This window comes from Agelaius phoeniceus, chromosome 11, assembly GCF_051311805.1.
Source record: "Agelaius phoeniceus isolate bAgePho1 chromosome 11, bAgePho1.hap1, whole genome shotgun sequence".
NCBI lineage: Eukaryota > Metazoa > Chordata > Aves > Passeriformes > Icteridae > Agelaius > Agelaius phoeniceus.
The window spans coordinates 15,910,814-15,928,055 of NC_135275.1; positions in this window are offsets into that span (position 1 = coordinate 15,910,814).

The window sequence follows — 17,242 nt, forward strand, 5'->3', positions numbered from 1 at the left end:
TTTGTTGCAATCTGCTGCTGGCAGTGCCTTCACAAACACAGCAGCACTCAGCCTCCAGAGCAGCACCTGCATGGACAAAAACATCAATAAGTCAAACTGCTTGTTGATGTAAAATTGCTGATTAAAATCAATACACTACATCTGCTGCCTTTTGTGTTGCTTCATTCTCACCTGTAAGATCTGTGTTCTGGTTGACTGGGTGGATCCTGGAACGCTGGATGGGGACTGTGATCAGCCGGACACTGCACAACAGCCTGATGGCCCTTGCCAAGCCCCCACCTTGTAGGGTGCTCCCTCCAGCCCCTGCTCTGGGGTGCTGCCTCCTGGATGAGCAGCAGGGAGCTGCTTCCCAGCCTGCTCTAGGGGATGCTCCAGCACCTCCAGTACCCTCTATAACTTTTCCAGACCACAAGAAGGCACCCAGGGGAAGCTTCCTCTGCCCAGCTTGGCTGCTTCACCTCCATGGAGAAGATGGCAGCCCCTGCATGCACAGGTAGGTGGGTACACAACACTTCACACTAACAATATGGGAAAAGAGTTGTGTAAATCCTGCTTGTCTGGGAAGTGCCTGAAGGATGGAGAAGATGGCAAGCTGACCATGAGCCAACCCCATGGGCTGCAAAGTGCAGGTCTGGCAGGTCTACACTGAGACCAGGTAAGGACACCTCCCAGTCTGCTCACAGCAGGGTTAAAACCATCTCATTTTGGGAAGGGAGAACCATACAAACAAAAAAATGTAGCCCCACTGAAGACAGACAAAAGGAGAACAACGGGGATGGTCAGTGAGCAGGAAATCTTCTGAGCCAAGACAGGATGAACCTGGGGCATTGCCTGGTGAAATGATGGAGGAAGAGGGCCTGGAAGAGACAGGAGCAGACAGGCTGTGAGGCTTGTCTCCTGAATCACCACTCCTGAAGGAAGGCTGCAACTGTTCCTACGTTTTCAACAGATATGACAAAAACCAGAGTTTGGCAAGCCCCAAGGAAGGTAGGGGTCAGGCAGTGGGAACATGACCTGGGGCAGCCACGAACAAGAAAAACAGCTCTGTAACAGCTACAGAAATCAGAACACCCCAAGGCAGCTCCTTAAATGAAAAGCCAGCCTTTTCACTAGACAGCAGGACCTCTGAGGTGAGCCCCCAGCTGCTGCCAGCCAGGTTGTCATTGCACAGACAACAAACAGGGCAGAGGTCCCTGCACTGCAAAGGTGCAGGAGGCCCTTGATCCTCCTAGTGAGCAACAGAGGCAGGAGTGGAGGACAAGAGAAAAGACAAAACCTTGAGAAAGTACTTGGATTCCATGCTTGGGAATGAGGCCTGGCTGAGACCTGTATCAAGTGGAAAGATGTAGTAAGTAGTTCATTAATACTTTGGCAACAGATATATGATTTACCAGCACTTCCCACTACTAATAATTTGCCTGAATTAATTGGTGGTATCAGGAGATCCCAACATCTTCTGTAATAAATAGCTAACAACTTTAGCCTTTAAGGCTTCCAGAGGCTGCTAGCAGTCATTTTAAGCAGGGACAAATAATAGCAGCATTTTTATTAAGTGGATTCAATTGCCAGAAGGTTTATTTTCAAGACCTTTTACAACATAAAAATAATTTTGATCAATGACTTGGTCCCAGTCCTATTACTTAGCCACTTGAAGCCCCACAAAGTGCTTCCTGCTCTGACATGCCATCCCCACCTGCTGGCAGCCACCTTATTGATCACTGGTGATTTCTGCTCCCCTTTGCTGCCAATCAATGGTTTTGATGTCTTTCTGACTTTGTAATGCTTTAAGAAGGAACACTCACAAAGCAATCTTTCCTGACACTGTGTTCAATCAATCTGACAGTCACTGGGCTTGCTTTTCTTTTCTAAAGTTGTTATCTTCCCTATGTCTGAAATCCTTGTTTAGGAGTCAACGCCTGCTTCATTCGTGTTTTATGCTATGGTTTTGAATTTTGAAAAGATTCTGCAATTCAGTTCCATGTCTCCTATGGGAGCTGTTTCAAATATTTCACATTTCCCTGTCTCTGTGTCTCTGAGCCATGCTTTCTGCACAGCTCATCATTTCTGTCACTCCCCAGTTCCAACACTGTTGGTCCTGTGCTCCATATCACAGGATATCCTTGCAATACATCTAATCATAAATACTTTGTTCCTTTGTCTAAGGAACTGCTGAAAGAGAGAGTTTTTGGGTCAACATCAGAAGAAAGGCAGAAGGTATGTGTCTTTTGTCTTGGGAGAAGGCATTATTGGCTGGAAGCCCAAGGCTCAATACAGGGAACATGGCAGAGCCCCCCATCATCTGTTTCACTGGGGTTTTTGTTCTAAAATCGTGCCCTGTCTGCAAGATGAGAGCAGCAGACTCTGACTGCTCAGGCAGGGAATGAGACACTGAGGCAACAGTGGGAACCTGCAAATAAATAAATCTAGTACAGAGTCTTTAAAAATACTTTCACATCAGGATAGAGAAACAGTGACTTCTCAGCCATGCACCACAAAGACCCCCAGAGTCTCCTAACGTGAGGTTCTGTCAGTCAGTCTGGAGTTCTGAGATGCTGCAGGTCCCTTCCATGAGAGGGAAGGCTGTGACCCTTTCCAGTTCCTTGCTGAGAAGGAAAAGCAAAGGGAGAGCTGATGAGCTTGATTTCAGGATAAAATGAGATTGTTATGCTTCTCTCAGCCAATGCATGGGAGGGAAATTGTGATCTCCTAAGTAAAGCCTGGCTGTTTTTCCTGTGGGGTTGCTATGGGGTGCACAAGAGGGATGGAATGGAGGTGTCCTGTATGTACTACAAAAATGAGCATTTTTCTGTAACAAGGTGCTTATTCTGTTTCATCAGCACACAATCAAGCAGAACAGAAAACCATAGAAAAACAAATAAATCGAGGCCTTCATTACATGCAGCCTGATGGGACCACCAGCACCACAGTCCTCCATTCTCTTAACAGGTTCAAATCCTTACCTTCAATGGTATTGGCTCAGTGTCTAATCATCAAACTCTGAGTCTAATCATCAGATGAACATTTTAATTTAAAATATCATTTAATTTCATTTAAATTAAGTATCATTTCATGATGAATCTGAATACAGTGTGCCTGTGACCAAAAGAGGCTGTTGGCTTGTAGCTGTAATATATGTAGCTGTATAAAAATGGTGGCACAGAATAAAAGGTGACACTTTATTTATCTAAGTATAGAAAGGTTATCACACTTTGCAAGTAGCAAGGAAAGTCCTTAGTGCTGCTTAGTATTAGACTTCAAGCTGAAAAACACCTTTATTGGACTGGGGTGAAATCATAAAAACTCTTAAAGGTTCAGTACCTTAGGTTATGAAAGGCTCTGCCTTCTGAATTTTAGTGCTTTAAATAAGCTTCCTTATAACTTAAATCCAATTTTCTAGATAGCTTCCTACTTTGAGCCTCTTAGACATATGTTATGCCTCTGCCTGAAAGTCTCCCAGTGACCTGTAAATTGATTGCACCCTGTGAAATTGGCCACAAGTAAATCTTTGCACCTTTCTCTTCCTCCCCTGTTTTCTGGAATAAAAAGGGTGCAGGTGGCTTGTTTGCTCTCAGGCTATAGATCCTACATGGATTCAGAAGCACTATTGACCTCCCAGCAGCATGTACTTGGAATAATAACTGACTCAAGCTAATCTGGGCAGATGAGCAGAGCCCTGTCACAACACAGTTTTCTCTATTTGTCAAAATTCTCCTCCAGTTTCTCCATGGGTCCCTGATCAGCCAGAGCTCAGCACCTTCCAGTCCCCAGTGAAGATCTTTGATTCATCAGCTTCAATAGTTTCTGAAACACCTCGTTGTGCTGGTATCCACAACAAAGATAAGGTATGTAACTGCCAAAAATAGATATTAAGCTGGAATTTTGTCACATAAAAGATAAGACAAAAAGAAATAGAACAAGCTCCAAAATGACAAGCAAAAAAGAACATGGTAATTTAATATAAATTATATAAAATTGCTCAAATTACACTAAAGTTCTTAAATATGGAATACTAGTATGCCCTCATTTTTTATGCCTTTATTTCTTTCTGGTTTTATGTGACACCTGTCACTGCATGTAGCTGGGTAAAAAACCAAAATGATAAAGCCAATTTTGCAAATGGCCACAAAGTCAGAGACACATGGCACAAAATGCTGACCCAGTCCAATGCCTTCCTGGTGGTTTCCAGTTTGTTCACAGAATTGTTTTGGGGCAGCTGCATCCCCACAGACTTTGAGCCAGATCAAGAAAGTCCATTCTGTCACAAATGGCTTAGAACCCACCACTTTGGGTGCTTTGAGCAGATATTTGTTATTGCCAGGTATTTAATGACAGCCCCAGCAATGAACAGCCCTGAGCAGGATTGGTGTTTCTTGAGCACACAGCTACCCCTGCCCAAATTTTCTGCTTGAATCATATCTCCTCCTCTTTTCTTCCTCAGACTATACAGTGGACCCTACCCAAAATAGAGAGTAAAGTCCTATTATGTCATTTCCTTCTAAGTAAGTCCAAAAAGCATGTCCCAAAAAGGTAATACCAACTTTGGATTCTTTGCCTTTTGGAGCTCCTTCTCCACATTTTGCCTGCACTTCAATTTTTATTGATTTTCCTCTGCCACCTCTCATCCTTCCTAGGCAGCATGATGCATTAACTTTCCATATAATGAATTTTCCCATTTGGTTCTGTACTCTGAAATACACCCACCTCTAAATGAGATTTCAACACTCTGCACTGCTGATTTCCAGGTGTGGGCCATAGCCCTCATTTTTCATAGGTTGGGAACACCAAAAGAGCCTTCAAGACCCAGAGGTCTTCCTTTTAACACAATCACTGCTGTACTGGGGGGAAGGAGAGATTTTATATTTTTATACTAGTTCCAACAATGAAGTTATTAAAGCTATTTTCCACCCTGCAAGAAAGCTACCTGATGATAATATTGTGCCTGCCTTTTAAACTAATTTTATTTTAATATGGTGCATTTGCAGGCATCATAATCTTATTGGTGCATGTTATTCCCACTTAATGACTGAAAAGGTTATTGTTTGGGGAATGGGTTTGTTCTGAGTTTTGTGGGTTTGGGGACTTCTCTCTTTAATTTTATCAACTGCTAAAATATCAGAAACTAAGCAAATTCATTCAATAAAATCCTTCCTATCCAATACTTTATTGACTTCAGTTTCCTGAGAAGGATACAAGGTACGTTTGCAGAGCAATATGGAGAAAGATCTACAGTTATTCCAGGTAGGATGCATCCACACATGTTTTTAATACAAAACATGGCCATAATAGGTATATGTACACTATGAGATCCCTTTTCAATACTTTTTTGTCTATCCCAGGGTCTATCCCAGCCAAGGTACAGAGCAGGAAGTATATTTGTAGTTCAACTTCTCATAGAAGAGGAATACATTTATATATATATTTTTGTAGTCAAATCTTCCACACTGGATTTGGAAAATTGTGTCACTAAATCCACATCCCCTCTAGGGTGGCACCTCTGCAGCACTGGGACATCACAGTCTTCCTGACCTGAATGGCAGCAGACCTCCAAATAAAGGATCCCCAGATCTTTTCTTTTCACTCTTAACTACTTACTAGATTTTAAAAAATTCTTTTCACCTTGTGTAAACCAGGATTGGTTACAATTACTACAGCTCACACTATAGCCCAAAAGCAGTATTTTGAGTCTCAGACTTGAGGCGTTTTAGAAAGTAACGAGATTCAGGAGAGGGGAATTTTAGCCTTCCTGCAATCATGACATTTGTGTTAAGAACACAAACTTTAAAGTCTTTTTCAGACACCCCCAAGAACATGAGATCCAAGGTGGGTACGAGGTACTCAGTGACCAGGTAGGCACAGGAGGACGTTGTCCCCCTGAGATGTCCAGCTCTGTACCTGCCACTGGATTGGCATGGAATAGCTGCTACCAGGGGTGACTTCAGAGGACATCACGTCACTCAGCTGGCTTTCACAGCTGCCCCATGCTTCCATTTCCCCCTGAAACCATCATTGCCTCTGCCCAGCTCAACACCTGAGCTTCCCATTGAGAGGAGAAATACATCTCCTTCTCCTCACAGGTGAGTTCTAGTGTACACATTTCCTACTTACAGAAGGGTCTTGGTAGGCATAAGCAGGTGCTTAAAGACAAAAAAGTATTGAAAAAGGGATCTCATATTGTACATATACCCATTATGGCCATGTTTTGTATTAAACTTCCCTTTATATTTAATAGGAATTAATAGATATTTTCACAAATAGGTCTCAAATGTTATAGGCGATAGCAGAGTTCAGCAGGTTGATTATTACTGCTATAGAGCAGTATCTGCTGATGAGCTTGTAACCCATGCTATCCTTATCTGCTAGATGTTCATATTATCTATTAATAATTTATAAACTAACCTCATTATAAGGCTGTAGTATCAACTGCAACAGATTACAGCAAAACCACACAGGACTCAGGCACTAAAAAGTTTCTCTGTGCAGCTAATCCTGGCTTTATTATATGTTCCTATTGAATTTTATTGTACACTCTTGATATTCTGGAGAGCTCCACTTCTTCCCAGGGCATGGTTATCAATAATCTGTGGGCTGCATTTTCTCACATGGCAGCTGATGCCTGTAGCAGAAGCTGAGCTCTTGCCATTGTGCTGGTACAGACAGGTTTGGGAACAGGACCATTGAGGATTGTTCACTAACAATCCTCAGGGTGAGCAGAGCTCTACACAGGCTTCTGGATCTGAGTGCAGCCATGAGGCCACGGCAATGCCCATCCCTGGGTTGTTGCCTTCAATCTTCCTGTCACAGGAGACCTGTCTGGTGTCTTAGGGCACAGCTTCACCAGTGCACTAAACTGTGCTTCCCTTCTGGGCCATGCTGTCCATAGATTTATTTCACTAAGGTGGTCACAGCACAAAGTACTAAACCTACAAGCAGAAGCACTTGCTGTAAAATGGATGAAAAAATTCCCAAAGGACAGGGAGTGGTTCTTTCCCTGATTTGTGTGTACAGAAGAGAGAAAAGCTTAGAGAAAAAAAGTGGTATATGCTCAAGTCTTTAATTTTTCACAACAGTCACTTTCCAGTGCTATCTAAATAGCAAGTCAACCTCTTTTCTTACAAAATCCTCTGCACTTGAATGTTTTCTGCCAGTCCTCCCTCTCAAAGTGGCATAAGAACAGACAGCCACAAGTGCTCAGCTGCAGGATCTGGCTTTGTGAAAATGAATAGCTAAGATGGAAAGAGTAGTACAGTCATCCACAGGGCACACATGCTTGTTAAAATCCATTGCTCTGAATAGATGACAGCACACCTTTCCTTGGAGCCCCTTTGGGCAAGGGACACTCTCAGGACATCCAGGAAGAGCAGCTGTCTGGGCAGACTCTCAAGGCAAAAACCTGGATTTTCAAAGCCAAAGCCATGGGCAAAGTTCATTTTGACTTCAGCAGAGCCAAGAATTTTCTGTCACCTTATCACTACATTTCTTGGCTTCCAACATTACTGAGTATTTTTCTGAGCAATTTTAGGCAAACCTATCTTCTGACAAAGATATTCATGATGAATAGTAATTATTCTGTAGTAGTATCCTGGGACCTTAGCTGTGGACCCACGTGCATCCACAGCAGCAACGTGAGGATGCATAATAAAGAGACAGGTTGGGTCTTTATTTATGTATGGCACTCTTTACCTTATCCTCAGACATTGACAGGAAGGAGTTTAAACTGAGAAGTAAACACAAAGATGTGGATAGAATCCCTGGTTCAGGGTGTGCCTGGTCTACAGACTGCCAAAGCCTGCTAAGAACTGATGTCTGCTGCTCTTTGTCACCTGCCCTGAGTATCCTCTATTGTCCCTTCTTAAAAACAGGACACAGTCTGAATTTTCCTATACTCTCAGTGACGGTGATTTCTCAGCCTCTGTTATGTTGGGAAAATCTGTGTCAGGAACACCACTGGTGTAGTGGCAAACAAATCAAAATCCTGCACCCTGACAGCAAAGGGATGGTTCTTTCTAAAGAACTCCTATGATGTTGCCTTGTTTTTCCATAAATGGGCCTTTGCAGAACATCTTTGGAGTTCACAATGAATGATGCCATTTCTAACTTAGTGTTTCCACCGAGATTAATCTGATTTTCTGCATAGATTTCAGCCGATAAAGTAGCCAGTAATCTAAGTGCCTTTTAAAAATCTTACTCAAAGTAAACAATTTTCCCAAGACACATTTATAATAAATCTCAGTCTTGTAGGCTGTGAGATCTTTCACTGTCTCTCTTCCTCCTCACCCCCATATCATGCTGAGTCATTTTCTAAAATTAGTCCAGTTGCTTTTCTATGAGCAATGAATGAAATCTCAAGTGAATGAAACCTAAACATAGACTAGACCAGGTAGATGAGGAGAAGGAAGACCTGTAATCATAACTTTCCAGCCTTGCCAGAGTTGCATTTCCTTATAGTCCTGCAAGAATATGAAATGAGACAACAAAAAGAAAGAAAAACCATGAGGGAAAAGAAAAATTCCCTTTTTCCTCAGATATGTATTTTCTTTCCACTCTATTCTAAACACAAGCAATTGATTGGAAATTATCTTTTACTGGCAGAGATTATCCTGTGGTGATAATCACACCTTGCTACCTTCAGCATACTTTGTGGGATTTAGCCATGGATCCCAGTGCTTTCATGATCTCTCCTACAAGTAACACTCACATTTTCTCACACATGAACAGACATTAATAACCATTTCTACACCTGCCTACATGTATTTTAGTGCAGAGACAATTGTCCCTCCTCAGAGTCTGTAACAAGTCTAAGACAATTCAAAGTATATAAAACTTAGACACACTGTTTTTCAAATATAACTGGGAAAGCATAATTTTAATCATCCCTGTTTGATTATTGCAGTTGGCACAATGTGTAAAAAGGTATCACAAATTATTTTGAGAGATTACCCAATTACAGAGAGACATTTCCAGAGAGGAAATTTAGAGCATCTCAGTAATGGCTTGATTAATACACCAGTCATATTTTAGCAACAGTTTGATTGCTTATATGAACTGGTTTCATTCCACTTGCTTTAAATACAGAAAAATACTAAGTAGATGTGCAGCTCCTATGAACAACAGAACCTAGGAGCCTGGTTTTCTATAAATTTGAGTTGGTAGGAAAATACCCACATGAACCCTCTGACATCTTATAAATTTTAAGCCTTACTTACCACTTTTCTTTTTCTCTGAATAGCCATCTATCTTCAAGAAAACTTTAAAACTTTGATGTCTTTGGGACTAGTAAACTATTTAACTTGGTGTTAAATTTGGCTGCAATTGGTCAGCTTCAAAAATCACTGGAAATAGAGATATGTGCATACACATGTGCACAGCTACATACCCTCACACACAGAGAGTATAAACACATAGGATAGAAAATCATTCCCTTTAAGAAACTGATATAAACTGCTCTAACTCTACAGCTTTTGCCCATCATACCCATTTTCAGAAATTAAACTGCCAAGCATCAAGAGATACCATTCTTTGATAAGATTTAATGAAGAAAATAAATGGTACTCCCTAAGGAAAGTAATTTTCTCATTCCTTGGAATGTATATTTTTTCTCATATCTTTACTGCTTCATCTTTCCAGAGAAAGTACTACATTATTGCAAAGCTGAACCATAAATGACAGAAAAGCAACCACTGACCCTTTTCACATCAAAGGCAGCACTGACATTTTTACCCAGCTATTCAAAGCCTGGACTCCACAGTGCTGTCCATAACTCTTATCATAAATAGAGTCTGGTTCATTAAGGCCAAAGACAGTCAACTGTGCAAGAAATTCTGAGAATGTTGTTAGAACTTGCTGTTATTTAAATATTTTAAACTGGCAGTATTTGAAAACCAACTTGAAAGCTAAAATTTAAATTCACCTGCCTTTCTGTGCCTTAGGCTATGAAATAAGTTCAGACAAACAGCCAACCACAAATAATGTCATGTAGGACTTTGTAATGTAAAGCTCATAGTGAGATCACAGCAAATAGAAGGTTACATTAGGAAGCCTACACATACAGGAAGATTTTCATAACACAGAGATGCTGTGTTCAAAACATTCTCCTCCCAGTGCCTGAATGGAGTAGCACTGCCCTGCACCCCTACATAGCACAAATATGTCACAAACACAGCCTAGTTGGCAGGCAGAGCCAAGCTGACTGCACAAGTTGTGCATTGTGTGTTTCTTTACAGGTTTTCCCTCTGCAATATTATCCATAGCCAGAGGCACAGAGCAGCAGGTGACTCAGAGATTTAATTTTCAAGTTTTCCCTCAATGAAGACCAGCAGCTGATAGCAACACTGACACTGGTGGTGGGATTCTGGTATTTCACCAGCACAGATCAACTGATCAGGTCTGCTATGAAAAACTTCCCATGGGAAAGGCTCTGCAAGTCAGGCTTCCCTCCAAAGGTCACCAGATTCAGGCTCCCAGTCACACATGGGAGAAGGTCCGTTTAAAATGACCCCATTCTCCCTCCCTCTCTATTCTGTCTAGAAGTTCACCTGTCTGATGCTTAAGCACTTCCCTAAGACTTCTCTGTTCCATAGAAGGTTTATTCATTACAGAATCATAGAGTGATTTGCACTGGAAGGGACCTCAAAGATCATCTAGTTCCACCCTTCTGGCCATGGGCAGGGACACAAATGGGTTACACCCATTTGTTCTCCTTGTAGCACTATAATTTTGTTTAAAAAGCTTTTTTTCACCAATATTAATATTATCATTCTATTGTTGGTAGAAAACAATCAGATACTCTTCCTTCATCTGTTTTGATAAATAAGCCAAATATTTTAATCTTTTCTCACAAAACAAGTTTGCTTCACTCTCTTGATCATCCTGAAAGCTTCTTCTACACTTCATTCCTCTTGAACTCAGGTGACCAGAAACTCACCAGATCCACCACAGCTGGTCAAAAAAGTAGAATGACCCATAACAGGTTTGCAAGAAGCTCAGCTGAACAATTCTCTCAAAAGTAAAGAGGGGTGAGATAAATAATCTTTTCCTCCATTTCCTGATTATGGGTAAGCCTGAGGGGAAGGGGTTAAATTGCAGGATAGAATATGACCTGTAATTTGGGGTTGGTGCAGATTGCTTGTGTCCCTTGAAAGTATTCATTAATTGTGTTTTTATAGTACTTGGATAATTCTTGTCTCTCTTCTCCTTCCAATTCATTCATACAAAGGAAATATGATACATTGACATTTATACTTCACACAGTGTTATAAAGCAAAGTTGATTCTTTTTATAACATGAGGCTTGAGCTACATAGATTCTGTTTGCTTTTCTTAGATTTATGTGATCATGCTCTTGCTTCTCTGCTTTTAGGATGGTTGTTAATATTCTAAAGGTTTTGTTACATTCTTTCACACTTTAAGACATTTCCTGGAAAGAATTGTTTATCAAACCAGTATTTTGTGTTTGTAAGAAATGTAACTTCTCTCCGAAAAAGGAAAACCACAACCAACAACCACATTTCATAGAAACAAAATAGAGGAAAGAGATTAGGCAAAACAAACAAACAAACAAACAAACAAACAAAAAAACCCATATCTTTTAAAATCTGCTATAAAAACTTCTGGGGCTTTTAATCTCTGGTTACCAAACAAGATGCTATTAGACTTTTTTAAACCATTTTAGCAGGGCTAAGGGTACTGCTCAAAATTATTGAAATTGCAGGTCTGAGGACTCAGCTGCTCTAAAAATCAGGTCCTTTGTGGGTCAAGTTGGTCATTTCCTCTGAATGAGCTACTCAAGAAAATGTTGGCTTTCAGCAAGTTGGTTCAAACTATGAATCCACTCTGGCAGAGATGGGAACAGAACTCAGGTTTTCTGACTGACTGATCAAATGGCTCAACTGTGCTATCACCAAGAAAGAGACTTTAAAGAATGACTCTGAAAGGTTATATTCATTGAATTGCTGAGTACATAAAATGTGTTGAAAGAAAGGGTAAAACTTCTTGAAAGGGTTTAGAAACAGTTATATTTCTAATCTGTTGTGGTAGGATTTTCAACTCCAGTGTTCAGCGAACCTAGACTGACAAATTTATTATAGTTATAAGGCTGAGAAACCTATTAGAAGAAATATAATAGAAGGTACATTTTTGTGAGGCGTTAATAGGAACAGAAACAATTCAACAAAAGACTAAATTCTGTAAGGTGGGAAAAGTCATTTATTAAATCTTTCTAAAAAGATTGACTGACCTTTCTTTAAAAAGTGGGGCTTTTTTGTAAAAAATGAAAAGCTCAAGCTTCATAACAACAACCCAGTAAAAGGGTTTATTAGAAACTGTCTTCCTGCACAAGTTCAGTTATTTTTATTGTCAGTATATGTTGGTGTTATGCAGCAAGAGAAGCACTGTTGCCTCTCTAATTTCTCTCTGGAACTGAAGAAATTCATAATAAAAGCACTCAAAATCTAAACAGAAATTTAAAAATAGAACACTGCTGCTCAGGTTTGTATGGCAAAATCCAGAAACAATGGGCTGAGAATTCAGCTCATAAGGAAACTGTGCCAGAACTGTGAAGGTGGTGTTATTTCTTCTACCTTTGTTTACAGTAAAAGTCAAGCTATTAATATCAGGCATCTTGACAATCATATAAATGCATGTATTAAAATTCAAAGTACTTTTTGCTGCTGCAGATGTATCATCATTACAGAATAAGACAATTTTAATGTACAACCAGATGGCAATAGCATTACTTAGGGTGGCTAAAAGTTATAGGGTGACTTGTACACACAGTGCAAATGGCCTGAAACTGAAGATGGTGCCCATCATCATCCCAGAGCACAAAGCTGAACAGTCCAGTTTGTTTGAAGCATCGTGTGAATGCAGTTGGAAGAGTGTTTAAATAAGCAGCTGTACCTGCATGTGATTGAATTCACATGAAATTAGCAGGCACTGACCTACTCCTCAGTGAACTGACTGTGGTTTCAAACAGGAATCTCAAAGCAGGCCAAAGCTGACAGACTTTCTATCTGTGCAGCAGGCAGAGTCAGTCCTGAGGAGCTCCAATGAACCTCCACAAGGGTGTGAAAGACATAAGCTGGGAATGGTTTGGAAGCAGATGGTCAGACACTGATCAGGTACATAATTACAGGCACCAGTCTGAGGAAAGCAGTTTCTCAAAGCTCCCTACACAGCCTGTAAAGAATGATACCTGTGGTCCTTCAGAGCCGCCCCAAATGATACCTCTGGTCCTTCAGAGCAGCCCCAAATGATACCTCTGGTCCTTCAGAGCCGCCCCAAATGATACCTCTGGTCCTTCAGAGCAGCCCCAAAGCTCAGCCTCAGGTCTACACTGTGGTCAAGGAGAGCTGAGCTCTCTGCACTGAGGGAACCAGGGAAAATCAGCCTTCCCTTGTATAAACCATCTGACATGACTTTATGAGCCAAAAAGTGTATTTCTGTCCCTCTTGTTCACATGCACTTCTTATGCTCTCAGGAGGAGCTTGCTGTCCACGCTGGGGAAGAAATACCCAGCCCACACAGGTAAGAGAAGTGCTGGTTGAAGGATCAAAGCTAAGCACGTCCATTCAGAGTACCACAAACAGGAACAGAGAATGGTGCTTCTTCAAGAGGTTTTTTTATTGTGTTTCCCTTGTGCACTTTAGTGAAAACAGACAACAGGAGCTGTTTGAAATAAAGTTTTAATTTACTATCCTAACATGCTGAGAAGCAATTAGATTCAAGTTAATTACTGTAAATAGTTATTATAATTACTTGTAAAGAATTCAACTACCTGTACATCTGTTAAAGTCAGTGGAGATCTGTACTTTTTTTTTTTTTTAAGAGAAGGCTTAATGTTATTACTTAAGGGCCAAACTATTTTCATGAGCTCTTCAAAAAGAAGTAGTTATACCATAGACACTACTGATGGAGAGCACCTGTTGGGGCATGTATGCCCTTGACAAGACTGAGTGGGTGTATCAGCAAACTGTCTGAAGAATTGTCTAGTCTAGCTTATATTCACAGAACCTTAAAGAACTTTCCTCAAAAGAAAAAGGAAATAAGAAAAAAAAATTGCAGTTGAAGACTGATTTTCTTAGATTGGTTTTATTTATCAGGTTTCTATCCCTACTTGTAGCATGAAGAAAATATTGTCCTGTTAACATCTTTTTATCAAGAACAGTATTTCTTTCTTCAACACTGGACAGAGTCTGGCCTGGCCTGGTGCACAGTTTTATACCACATTTTGGCAGGCACACAAAGCAGCTGGAGTTCCACCCCTTCTGTGCCCTCACACACACACTCTTGGTTCTTCCTCCTCACACAGGTCTTCCAACTCTTTTTCTGAACCAGCTGTCTCTGGTTTGGACTATTTTTGCACCAGCTGATGGTTGCTGAGCCCATCCTGGTCTGCTGTTTGGGTTCTGGCTCACCTGAAACATCTCCTGATGTCTGGAGGCAATTCCAACAAGCACACACAGATTACATTAGTTTGTCTAAGCATGTGTTAGAATTTCTTTTTCAACAACACTTGACTTCCACATGTGCACCAGTGTTTCCCACACCAAATACACACCTTTAGCTACCAAAAACCCCAAACCCCAAAAACAGGAATGTGTTGTTGAGTTGTCCTACCATTTATGAGCTTCATCTCAGCTCTAATATCACAACTACAAAGACAACAATTTGTAACACAGGACAGGGAAAGGTAGGGGACCTGACAACAAAAAGGTTGAGAGCTAGTCTCTGAATACTGGATTGTGAAAAAGGAATTAGAAGCCTGTTTTTTACCCTCCTAAGTTTAATGTTTTATTAGCTCCTGCTCTGGGAGGGCATTTCTTATTTCTTTGCATGCCTTTACCTTTTAGCTTGTAGCAACTTAAAGCAGCTTTGCCCGGGGGTTGTGCAGTTGATTGAAATGCTGCTGAGAGCCTCTGCAGCTGATAGAGAACTGCCACAAGCCAAGGTGATGGCCACAGGCTGCTCTCTGACGGGATTTCACAGCTCTCACACTGTCCCATAGCCCTGCTGCATTTTACCAATGATATCACCCAAAATATTTAGATAGACCTCAAAGTGGATATTCAGCTACTGCACCAACAGAGGTGTACCTCAAAAAGGTAAGGGAAAGACGAAGTGGAAAGCAAAGAAAAAAAGCAACTAAAATATGTGCATTTCTTTAAAAAAGTTTTAAAGTGGTTTCATATAAGAAAACTCCTTTCCTACAGTTTTCCCTTTGAAATACTGGTGTCTTGCAATCCCAATATATATAAACATTTCCTTTTTTAAAAACTGACATATGGCAAAAATTGGTAGCAGTAAATAAACGCATATAAAGCTAAATCGTGCCATCCTAAATGTTAGTAAAAATGACAAAATAAAATACTATCTATATAAACTATGCACAGGTGTGTAGCATATTACAAGCAAAAAAACATATCTTGCAATTATAAGCCCACAGTATTTATTTCAGTTGTCTGTAATTACATTTTTTATATGTTTGTTTAGTAATATCAATCCAAGACATCATTTTGAGGATATAATTAACTGCATGTTAGAACAGGATGTGTTAGACTGTTTTTGTGTGTTGAAAGAGACAAAAATCTCTGTTAGCTGTATTTAAGTGCCATCTAGTGTCTCAATCCACCAATTTCACTCTGAAAACCCTCAAAGCTCTCAGAGCAAAATTAAGTTGCAGGGTTAAAAAAGAGCAAGGGTCACAATGTTCCCATTTCAGCACTAGAATGAAGTCCTTAATCTGTATGGACAGTAAATACAGATCTCTGGGTCCCACTGGCAGGCATCTAGTTTTTCAAACTTTTACAGCTTAAAGTTTAAAGCTTATATTCTTGACAACTTCAGAACCAGTCTAGGTTAAAATAAGTTTATAGCTGAGTCACATTGTCACATATGAAATTAGCCATTAGGAAATTATGTCTTCCATCCTGTCTCTGTTTCCACAGTACTGAACAATTGATAGTATCTGTAACTTTACTAAAGTGCTCTTGGCGTGCTCGTCACAAATGGCATCTCTAATATCTCTAATGGTCTATGTAAACTTCAGTTTGTCTCTTTTCTTCCTGAAATTCATTAAATGCTACAAAGAAAGAAAGATCACAGCCATTACAGAGAGCTGGTGTAGCTCAAAGTAAAATATGCAAAACATTTGGGCTTTCTGCTGTAGTTAGTGTGACCATAACAATTAGCTTTGGCACCCTTAGAAATGAGGACTGGCTCCTACACCTCTGAGACATTTATTGGAAAGTCTTGTCTTTAAATCACAATGATAAAAATAAATTAAAATAACTTTTCAAGTACTATTTATCCTGACTGCTACAATAAGCAAGGGTAAGTTGACAAGTACATCAAAGAACTTCTACTTATGTCATGAAGTGAATTAGTGTGAATTTGTTTCAGAAATATAAAATGGGAAAAAGAAATAGAAAATATAAAGATATGAAGAACCACAAGAAACAGCTTCTGATCTGCATTAAGAAAGGCTTGTGATGAGGTGTCAAACTAGGATGAGAGAATGCTTAGATGGAAAACATTTAGGCGAGACAAGCACATTCAGAGGAGCTTTTAGAAATCTACAGCTGCACACGTGCATAAATCTATTGGGCACAAATGAAATTGATAAAAAATTATTTTTCAGCTTTATCTAGCTTGGAATTTTTTTGTGTTTTCTGTGAATGACAAAATATTTACAGAAAACAAAAAAGGTGGATTGTGGTTTTCTGTTTGATGTATATTTTGACCTAAGTTTGCGTATAAAGGACGAGACGCGGTTCAGCAGCCCTCCAGCCCGGGAAGGAGCTCAGGTCTGACACACGGGCAGGATCCCACCAGAAAGTTTGGAAACCAGGTGGAGAAGCGGGCTGGAGTTGCCGGGCGCTGCCCCGGCTCGGACATGGAAAGCTGTGCCTTGCACAGAGGGCGGAATCCTTGTTTTAAATGCAAATCCCGGCAGGAACCCCGGGCCTCCGGGATAGCAGCTCCGTGAGGGGAAGCGCACCCCGTGAGGGGGAGCGCGGGCGCGCAGCACCCCCGCCCCCGGGCGCCTCTCCCCGCGCTCCCGCCCCGGGCTGTGATTGGCCCCGCGCCCTCTCGCTTCTCCAATCCCAGGAGCGGAGTCCGTTCCCGCCCCCGCCTGATCCCGCCCACCGAAGCGACAGCTCGGCTCCACCTTTCCGGCCGTCTCCATGGCAGCGAGGGCGGGGGGTTTTAAGACGTCCCGGAGACCATTGCGGTTGGTTGCTTTGCTT